The 11,371-nt window shown below is 35.0% G+C and overlaps 1 pseudogene; it reads left to right on the top strand.

Annotated features, from left to right (window-relative positions):
- The first annotated feature begins 8,649 nt into the window (after window positions 1-8,649).
- LOC132008600 (U4 spliceosomal RNA) lies at window positions 8,650-8,776 on the top strand (annotated as a pseudogene).
- The last annotated feature ends 2,595 nt before the right edge of the window (window positions 8,777-11,371 follow it).

Below are 11,371 nucleotides of genomic sequence, written 5' to 3'. Positions count from 1 at the left end.
AGCCAAAACCTAGAGTCAGACTCAACTGACTGAGCCACACAGAATCCCCTATGGTGACGATTTTTAAGATGTTCATATTGAAAACTTATTTGGAGAATCATAATAAGTTACTTCTATTTATGCTGACAAACTGTATACCCAGAATTCTGCCATTCGGCTTTGAGTATTTCACTATCACATATTTTTAATTTTATGAAAGATGGATAATTCATCAGTTCTTATTTGTGTTTATGAAGGTCACCAATATTCAAATTTCTTTCCATTCCTCTATTAAGCCTGTATTCACCAATTGTAAAGGAGCGTAGGAAGTATGTTGACTACTTGAAGCAGGAGTATTTAGTCACTTTCTGTTGATAGTCATGGAAGAACAATCTTAATTCTAATGTGGATCAGTGGAAAACTCTCCTTGGTCCAGCAGCCACAAGTATGAGCCTTGTTAAACATTTTACCAAGTCACATATTGTCCTCAGAGTAATCAGGCTAATTGATTCCTGTAAAACATTTGTGAATTATTTGTCACTTCATACATTTATATGACAGATTTATTTTCCTAATGCTCTCAGTTGAAAAACAATTAGGTTGCATATATAAATATTAAAACAACACCTTTTAATAATGCCAACAAGGTAACAAATATCAAACAATGGCAGAGGTTCATCATGAAGCATTTTGAGTGATGGGAGTAATATGTTACTAATGATACCAGTGGCACAGGGGAAAGAAATTAGCCAGGCTTAGCCAAAGCAGTTGATTAATAGACATGAATAATGCCTTTGATACCCATGAGGTCTAACAGATATTATTATATAAATGATTGACTTGTTATCAGCCACAAGCATTAATGTTCTCCAAATCATGGTAAAGGTCAAAAAGCACCATTTAGTTTGATTCATTTTGTTAACCAGAAGGTTTTGTGGTTTATGAAAGTCTCCCCATCTTATATTATTCTTGTTATATTTGATGTAAATATAACATTTGGAAAATTAAAAGGGCCTCATACAAACATTTCTTCAGAATTCTTGGTATTATTGCATTTTTCCACAAGAAGCAAGAAGTCTGTTTTTCAGATGCCTTGAGTATGGTGTGTCCTGTCAGCACTCAGAGACAAGTGAGACAGAATTCAGTCTCTCATGCTAGAATGTTGAAAGCATGTTCCTCAGTGAGAAGCCTGGAGATATGTTTTTCTCCTAGTTGTTCCATACTGCATTGGGATAAGAAACTAAGGTAAAGGAGAGCATGCTCACCCAAATCTTCACCTTTGAAACTCTCAGTATGGCACCCTTTCCTGCCAATGAATTGTTTCAGACAAAACAAATCTAGTCCCTCATACAGCCCCTCTACTTGTCTTCCTATGGGACCTATGTTTCAGTCTCCTCTCTTCCTTCTCAGAGAGAAGTTGTGAGCTGGGAGTTTTCTTCCCATGCATTAAGCAACCTTTAGACAGGGGGAGGGACTGTGGCTAATAGGTGCCACAATTTTTCCTACCACCTTCATAATAGTTGGTTTTTGTGCACAGCTGGGATGCAGAAGCCACTTAATTGTTTTATGGATTTTTCACAGAGAACTGGCCTATGTATTGCTGTTGAATCAATATCTCCATGGGTGTGGGAGGTGAGGAAAGGGCCTGAAGTTTCCTATTCCGCCATCTTGCTGATGTTCCAGAAAATACTATAAGCTTCAGGTTGTTTATCTAAGACAGAGAATCAACCCTTATAAGATATTTTAGTTTCATTCTTTGTGACATTCGTTTATACAACACTTGAAATTTAAGGATGTAACAGCTGACCCTCAAAGTCCCCAAGCAGATCATATAAGTGTTTTTTGTTTGTTTGCTTGGTTTTTTTGTTTGTTTGCATTTTTAATATTTGCTTTGAGCATCAGAGAGATGGAGACTGAAATTTAATTACATTTCCATATGCTCCTAAGCTATCTGAATTTTCTTTGGTTAAATAAAAATGAAAGGGAAATTCATCTATGGCCTGATTTCCCTGTGCTGTTACTGTTCATGTTCAAAAGTTCCAAAGGCTAATTTTAAGATGGGCAAAAAGTAGGAAAGGAAAAGTACCAAATAAAAATGGGAAATCCTTCAAAACTTTGAAAATACAGTGCAGATTTTCAATGTTCTGAAGGCAGCAGATATTTTCTGAGTGTCTGAAAAAGCCAGGTGGACAAGAACCAAGTTGCCTCTTTTCCACATCATTTGAATATGGTTATTTCATATTATTATTGAAAGGGTACGGGCTGTGACACCCCGACCTGTGCATCTTTGGCATAAAGATTTTGAGTTAAAAGTAATAAAACCCTAGCAGATACTGGAAAGTCTCCTTCTCCCCATAACCAAGTAAATTTACATTAGAAAGGAGAGCCTACAAGGGGAAGAGAAGTACTAGCAGAGGACCCCTTTACCAAAGGAACTGTTATCTGCATAACAGAACAATCTTGTTTTTACAAACATCTTTCACCTTCTTGCTATTGAGTTTCTTCCCTTTGTGCCCTCAGGTCCTACCCCTTCCAGTTCCCGCATTGTCTTTGTAATTCCCTGTCTGTGTGGATTCCCTATATGTACTCTTATTTTGGATTTTCCCCTCTTAATCTGCCTCATATCAATTCGATTAGAAATCTATCTAAGAAAAGCCATAGAACAGATGAAGGTCTTCCTCCTGCACATTATTTTCGTTAAAGTTTTCTGACTAGGTTCTTTATTTTACTTTAGCCTTCACGGAGGACCTATGAATTTGACATTCTAGATTGAACTTTTTATAATTGATAGTAGTGTGCTAGGCTGGGATGGATTTGTCTTCATTGAAGAGCTAGACTACCTCTGATTTTTCCATTCATGTTTTATGATAAATAGATCAAAATGACACATTCATGCTGGATCACTTCTATGTAATTGATAAATTGCTTACTACAGGAAATAAGGACCCTTCTAAGCATTTTATGTCCCCACATGAAGAGGCAGGGTTGAAGTTGTGGATTTAGTCAACTCAAGCACTTTACTGCAGGGTATAAATGCTGTCTCCTGAGGTATTTATGGATCATCTCCTACTTGATTATTATTTATTCTTTCTTTCTTTCTTTCTTTCTTTCTTTCTTTCTTTCTTTCTTTCTTTCTCTCTTTCTTTCTTTTTCTTTCTTTCTTTCTGTAAACTGCACTCCCAACGTGTAGCTCAAACTCAGAAACTCACAATCCCATGACCAAGAGTTCCAAGCTCTGCTGACAGAACCAGCTAGGTGGCCCTCCCTTACTGGGTTCTTAAGGAACTGATTTTCATTTAAAGATATTTAAAAGAACTGAGGCAGATATTAGACTGTTTAAAATAAAAGAATATAGAGAAAAAATATAAACTATTAAAATCTCAAAGACCACTTTGGAATAAAAATCACAGATAATGTATATCAAAAAATGTATCTGAGGGCACCTGAGTGCATCAGCCAGTTAAGTATCTGATTTCAGCTCAGGTCATAATCTTAGGGTAGTGAGATCAAACCCTCTGTCGGGCTCTGCGATGGGTGGAGGGGCCTACCTAAGATTCTAGTTCTCTCTCTCCCTTCATCTCTCCCCCAACTCTCTCCCTTTCTTTAAAATAAAATAAAATAAAATAAAATTACCTAAAGATCTTCCATAGCTCTGTGTCCTTTTGAGCACATTGAACAAATAACAAGACTTTATAACTGTTCTACTGTGCTTTTTGTAACCTATGAAATGTATGGATGTTTATATTAACCTGTGCATTTAGTTAGCATCTAGTTTGTTACCCTTGAAACTCATTAGCAGTTCATTATTCCATCTGATATCATTACTTTTCTTTCTGGAAGAAAGGGAAAAGAAGAAAATCCTTATTAAAATTTAAATAGTCCATAAATAATTTAAGTTATACCTTAATAAGGTAAATTAAGTGGATAAGAAGTTAAATCAATAGTATTTGCTATGGTTTTTTTTCTTCCACCTTCAAGTATCTTCTGCCAAAGAAAGTGAATTTCATTCACTGAGGAGACTTTCATTGCTCTATTTTCTCTGTTTAGTGAGGTTGGGGGTGGCGATTAAAAAACTTAACATTAAATTCTTAATATGAATAAGAGCTCATATCAAATCTCCTAGATTGTGGTGGATTTCTGTGTTCTTTATGCTGAGTAATAGAACATTCGATATAGATTGATTCTAGTCTCCTAATCCAGACCAGGGTCAGTCTAATCATGGCTTGGGGCTATTTCCTCATATGAACTTTGAAGAGTTACAAAATTTCCAGTTGCTCCTTCTGTCTATGAATTGAGAATTAAGGATAATTTAGTCATTCTTGTCGTGTCCTTCATTCATGAGTTACTGTTTTCAGTGCATTTCAAGTTACATAGTACAACTTCTGAAAAAAAAAAATTGGTGAAAGCTGCAAGAATCTTAAGAATTAACATATTGCCAAAAGTATGTGAGCTCTTCGGAACATTAAAATGTTGTAAAAGTCATGCATTTCATTCATGACATATTCCAAATATTGTCCTTTAAATGACTGTCCTTTCAGTGTCTTTCTTTCATAGGTTTTGTAACAAAAGGTATTTTTTTCAACAAGTCTGTATGGACTCAAAAATTATATTCCTGAATGGTAGATTATTCAGGATATGCAATGTACATATGATTATTTCAGTGTAGACAGTGTGGTATGATGTACTCATTAGTTAATTTAAGCTGCATTGTAGGATTACTCTGTTTCCTTAACCAGAAATTGATACCTGAGAGGTACTTAGTTAGCATTCTAATTATGTGGTTTTCAAAAATGCTCCATTTTTCTTTATTTCTGATCAGCATCAGCAACTTTTTGATTAGAATCATGGAAATTAGAATTTTTGTTTGTATGTGTATACTTCACATAAGTGGAGTTCAAGGGTGTGAATTTTCTAACACATCTTTAAGACAGTCTTTACTATCAAAAAAAGTGATATAAAAATCTCAAAAACTGTGTAGCATATAATCTTAAGTATAACACACAATTGACTTATTTCTTAAAGTTTCTGGGTCATTTTGAATTGGAATATTATGATTCTGGTTGGCTGAAGCCAATAAGGTTACCTGAAGTTCCCTCCAGCATATGGACTTGTTTACATCAAATCAATTATTCATGGAAAAATGTCATCTGGACAGTTAAAAAGAAAAAAGAAAAAGAAAAAGCAGGCAGATAGAGCTTTATCCAGATTATAGAACACTTTAAATAATTGTTTTTATGCTTGCTTGATAACCAATGTTTAGAGATAAATTACAATTCAATCTGATGAGACATGCTTTTGTTTTAATCTGGTAGCTAGACCCTCAGATAGTGGTTCATCGTCATGCCAACAATGAGAGACCACTCACATCTGCCAAAACAATCCAGCAGTTCTACATAATAAAAATCCAATATAGTCACTTTGCAACAATAGGAGTTTGTTATTTGCAATGCTCAGAATATGGTTTGAACATTTTGGGCTTCCATGTCTTTTTGTTGTATGTATTTGCTCCATAAGACTCTAAGTCATATTTTTAAGGCCTAAAGTTTCCTAACATCTACTTTATAATCAATAATATTTTCTCTCTCATAGGAAACAAATAAAACATTAACATAGCATGACTGTTAAGTAAGTTACCAAGGTTTATGTGTCCCTTTCTTGGAAAAACAAATCTTACTTGATTTCAACAAATATAATATGTGAAATATGCAATGTTTTTATGAGAAATTTGCTTCCAAGTCATGCCACCTTCCTCTATAGTATTATTATAAAATAAGAATGAGATCTTGCTATTTGTAACAACGTGGATAGACCCCAGAGATTATTATGCTAAGTGAAATAAATCAGACAGAGAAAGACAAATACCATATGATGTTACTTACATGTGGAATCTGAACAAACAAACAAAAGCAGAATCTTACCTATAAATACAAAGAAATTGGTAGTTGTCAGAGGGGAGGAAAGTGGGGGATAGGCAAAATGGGTGAAGGGAAGTGGGAAGTACAGGCTTCCAATTGTGGAATGAATAAATCATGGGAATGAAAAGTATGGCATAGGGAATAAATTAATGGTACTGGAATTCACTGGATAATGACAAATAGTAGCTACACCTATGGTGAGCAGAACATAAGATATAGACTTATTGTATCACTATGTTGTGTACCTGGATATAAAGTAATAAAATGTGTGTGTCAACTATACCTTCATTAAAAACAAAACAAAACAAAACAAAACATATCCTATCTCAAAAGAAGACATAGCTTTGTGAAGATATGAACAGATCTCCATATAGCTAAGAATTTTTTAAAATATTTTATTTATTTATTTGAGAATTAGAGAGAGAGAGAGAGAGAGAGCATAGAGGGAGAGTGAGAGGTAGAAGTGACTCCCACCAAGCAGAGTGCTTGAGGCAGGGCTCAACCCCAGAATCCTGAGAATATGACCTGAGCCGAAGGCAGTTGCTTAACTGACTGAGCCACACAGGTCCCCCACAGCTTTTAAGCTCATGTTAGTAAGCCATGATAAAAAAGCTGAGAATGAATACTGGGGTTAATGTAATCCACTTCAGTTTTTACTTTAATTTAATTTTAATATATATAATTTTAAGTAACCTCCATGCCCAGTGTGGGGCTTGAACTCACGACCCTGAGATCAAGAATTATATGCTCTACTGACTAAGCCAGACAGATGCCCCCACTTCATATTTTAAAAGTTTACAAAAAAGAAAAAACAAAACAAAACAGAAAAATCTGTTTACTGTGGAGCAGACCTTGAAGGATAGTGAGATCCAGAAGGGTTTAAAAGGTTTGCTGCATGTGTGAGTAAGATCTTAAAAAAAAACCAAGAGCTGTATTTATACATTATACAGCAGTAATGATATTGTACTTACAAAATACAAGCACCTTTTATTACATAAAAATGTAATACAATGGTTATTAAAAAAAAATGTAAGAAATAACCATTTGTTATTGGGTGCCTGGATAGTTCAGTTGGTTGTGTCCAACTCTTGATTTTAGCTCAGATCATGATCTTGAGTTGTGAGATTGAGCCCCACGTTGGGCTCTGCACTGGGCATGGAGCCTGTTTAAGATTCTCTTTCTCCTTCTCCCTCATCCCCACAGCCTGTCCGGATCCATGTACACACGCACACATGTGCACACACACTCTCACTCTCTCCAATAAATAAATAAATGAATAAATAAATAAATAACAAGCATTGGCAAAGATGTGGAGATGTGGAGAAAAGAATATCTTGTGTACTACTGGGATTGTAAATTGGTATAGCCACTATTGGAAACATTATTAAGGTTTCCCCCCAAATTAAAGATAGAACTACTATATGTCTACCAATTCTATTTCTGGATATTTATGCAAAGAAAGTGAAAATGCTAACTCAAGAAGATATATGCATTCCCATGTTCACTGCAGCATTATTTACAACAACAGATATTGGAATATTATTCAGCTGTAAAAAGGAATATTTTACCATTTGCAACAATGCAGATAGATCTTGATTTGATCTGTGCGAAGTGAAATAAAACAGAGAAAGACAAATACCATGGAATCATGGATCAAACACCATGGTATATCACTTATATGTGAAATCTAAAACAAAACACAACAAAACAAAAATCAACCAACCAAACAAGCACATAGATACAGAGCACAGACTGGTGGTTGTCAGAGGTGGGGATTGATGGATGGGTAGAATGGGTGAAGAGAGTCAACAGGTACAAACTTCCGGTTATAACAGAAATAAGTCATGGGAATTTAATGTACAGCATGGAGACTGCAATTAATAAGACTGTATTGCATATTTGAAAGTTGTTTAGAGTAAATCTAAAGAGTTCTCATTACTAGAAAGAAAATAATGTAACTATGTATAATGAGATAGCTGGAATGATTGTGGTGATCATTTTACAATATGTAATTATATCAAATCATTATGTTACACATCTGAAATTAATATAATGCATTTAAATTTTATTTCAATAAAAACTAAATATAATACAATCTAAGTGGACAAAATTTGTTACTTTTTTGACCTAGAAGCAAATTGTAGAAAGAAATTCATGTTATCAATAGGCCTAAGTCATTCCACAGTATATATAATTTTTCTTTCTCTTAGAAAGAATGTAGTTTATCAAAATATACCACATTCTTGGCTACCAGTAGCCCATGCACTTATTATTCCATAATTATTCCAAGTCAATCACTAAATAGTAATAATGCCAGATTTCATTTATTGGCTCTTTAAGCAGATCAGTAAAATGCATAAATCCTTAGAATGATTGTTGATGAGATGGGGCAGGGAAGGGAGAGAAGGAGAGAGAGAGAGAGAGTGTGTACACAAATTACTATAACTAGGAAAAAAAGAAAGAAAACTACAGAAAATAAAAGGATATTAGTTGCAGAGCACTTGGGTGGCTCAGTCAGTTAGTCTGTCTTCAGCTCAGGTCATGATCTCAGGGTCTGGGGATCAAGCCCCATGTCAGGCTTCATATTCAGTGGGAAGTCTGTTTGTTCCCCACCCTCTAGCTCTACACCTCCCCCCCCACTTGTGTGCTCTCTCTCTCAAATAAATAAATATTTTTAAAAGGATAATTAGATGATACAATGACAATATGATGCCAATATCTTTCTTTAATTAATTTTTATTTTTGAGTAATCTCTAGCTTTGGGCAGTGGCAGTATCATAGCCAATGAGGTTTATCCGAGGCGCGATTATTGCTAATTGAGTAATCTCTATACCAAGAGTGGGGCTTGAACTCACAACCCCCAAATCAAGAGTCACATGTCTACTGACTGATCGGTCAGGCACCCCAGGTGATCTCAGTTATCTTTGATAAATCGGGAGAAATGGAAAAATCCTTTGAAAAACAACTTATCAAACTGGATACAAGTAGAAATAGATATGAATACCCCTGTATCTGTTCAGAAATTAAGTTCATCATAGTTACCATAAGAAAATGGACCCAGATGGTTTTACCAGAAGCAATAATACCAACCTTACAAAATCTTACATATTTTTTCATGAAATATATATAAAATACACAATCTTAGACTATTTTAAGGGGCCAGTATAACCAAACATCAGAACCTATAAAGGATATTACAAGAAAATAAATACCACAAACTAATATTCATAAGCATGTACACAAAATTCCTTTAAAAAATAGCACAGAAATTAAAAGAGAAAGAGGAAAGTAGTGATCAAGTGACTTTTCCTTAGAAAAGCTGAGAAAAGCAGTGAAGTACACCGGAGGAGAACAGACAAACAATTTGATACATTCTTCTGTAGGACTATTAGTGTGCAATGATAAAGAATAAACTACTGTTACACAATTTGAATGAATCATGAAATGTAATGTTGAGCCAAAAATTTCAGATATTAAAAGTAACATCCTGTAGGCTTTCATTTCCATGGGTTTAAATACAGGAATCTTTGGTGATAAAAAAAATGACTTCAAGAGGGCAAGGAAGTGCTTTCTCTGTTCATGGATATAGGCTATAGGTACTGCTTACATGGGTGCATGTTTGCCAAAGATTTCAACTTAAATATTTAAGATATGTGCATTTCACATATAATAAATTTTACATCAATTAAAGATTAGTAATAAGAGGCGCCTTAGTGACTCAGTGGGTTAAAGCCTCTGCCTTTGGCTCAGGTCATGATTCCAGGGTCCTGGGATCAAGCCCTACATCGGGCTCTCTGCTTCAGCAGGGAGCCTGCTTCCCCCCACCTCTCTTTCTGCCTGCCTGTCTGCCTACTTGTGATCTCTGTCTGTCAAATAAATAAATAAAATCTTTAAAAAAAAATCAATAGATTTTGGATTCGATATAGGTCTTGGGAAATTTGCCCTCCATACATCTTGTGTCTGGAAGGGCTTACTTTGATTCTGGTATTTCATGAAGCATAATAATTTTCTAAGTACAGCCATATATTTATTATATTAGTTTTCTAAGGGTTTGATAACAATATGACACAGACTGGATGGCTTAAAAAAAAAGACAAATTTATTTCCTCACAGTTCTGGAAGCTGGAAGGCCAAAATCAAAGTGTTGGTAGGTTTGGTTTCTCCTGAAGCCTCTCTCATTGTCTTATAGACGGCCACCTTCTCACTATGTTATCACAAAGCCTTCTCTCTGCACACAACCTGGTATCTTTCCCTCTTCTTTTAAGGACACCAGTCATGTTGGATTAGGGCTTCAGCTTTATACCTCATATAATCTCAATTACCTTGTAATGCCCTGTCTAGTCACACTGAGAGTTAGGGTTTTGACATATCAATTCTGGGAAGGAACATAATTCCTCTCGGCTTAGAGAGGGGATATCAATAGTGTTGTGATCTAGCTAAGAGTCATGAACATTGTTTTCTAGTCTCTACCCTAAAATTGTGGAAATTCCATTTGGAGACTAGTCACTGATTCCTCACTGCAACCATGAATAGAAAACTCAAAAAGGGGTTCAAGTAAAGACTTCCTCAGGAAGGGCATTACTCTGCTTAAATGGTTCATATTTTGATTGAAATGAAATTCACTAAGAGTAAGAGGTCTGAGCCACTTCATATTCTGAACTTCTTCTGCACACGATCTTTCTCCTGGAAGAGTGAATAGTTCTGTTGTGGGTGATATTGTATGCAAACAATAAAATTAACTATCATCTAGAATACACTCGTTGTAAGAGAAGTTGAAGAGTGAGTTTCTTTATATGTTAATTCACAGAGGAATTTTAAGATTTACGTAACTGGACTTTAATTTCTTTGGAAATTTAATACTAAATTTTTCATTTTCCCACATATACAAAAATGGGATAATGCTTATATTCATATTTCAAGTACATTAATTTTTTGAAATATTTTGATATTTTATTTTTTTCATTGAATAATTTCTGATGAGGACAAAATGTAGCATTCAGTATAGGGTAGATACTAGTTTTCTGGAGGGTAAAGTCAACATTGACCACAAATGGTCCATGGAGTTTCTATAAGAAAATAGTGATTAGTTTTATGTGAGGAGATCTACGAAGGAGGAGTATAGGCTTAATGTTAAATTTCAAAAATTATTTTAAGTTCATTTATTTAAGTAATCTTTACACCCAATGTGGGACTTGAATTCATGACCCCGAGATCAAGGGCCACATGCTCCACTGACTGAGCCAGCCAGGCACCCCTAAATTTCCATTTTTAAGAGATCAAAGATCTGAGAGATTTTCAGGGAAATCCTTAGCACCTTCTTTTATTTTTTTAGAGTGGGCTTTTTTCCATTAATTCTACTAAGTTTCCTGCTCTTTTCTTTTTTAACCATCTACTGGGGATAAAATGCATCACTTAGTAAAGGATGTTTCCTAGTTAGGTGTACTAAAGCCAAGAGATTATCTATCTTTCCCTCCTTC

This window comes from Mustela nigripes, unplaced genomic scaffold, assembly GCF_022355385.1.
Source record: "Mustela nigripes isolate SB6536 unplaced genomic scaffold, MUSNIG.SB6536 HiC_scaffold_462, whole genome shotgun sequence".
NCBI classification, from domain to species: Eukaryota; Metazoa; Chordata; class Mammalia; order Carnivora; family Mustelidae; genus Mustela; species Mustela nigripes.
This window is presented reverse-complemented; position numbering and strand designations above follow the sequence as displayed.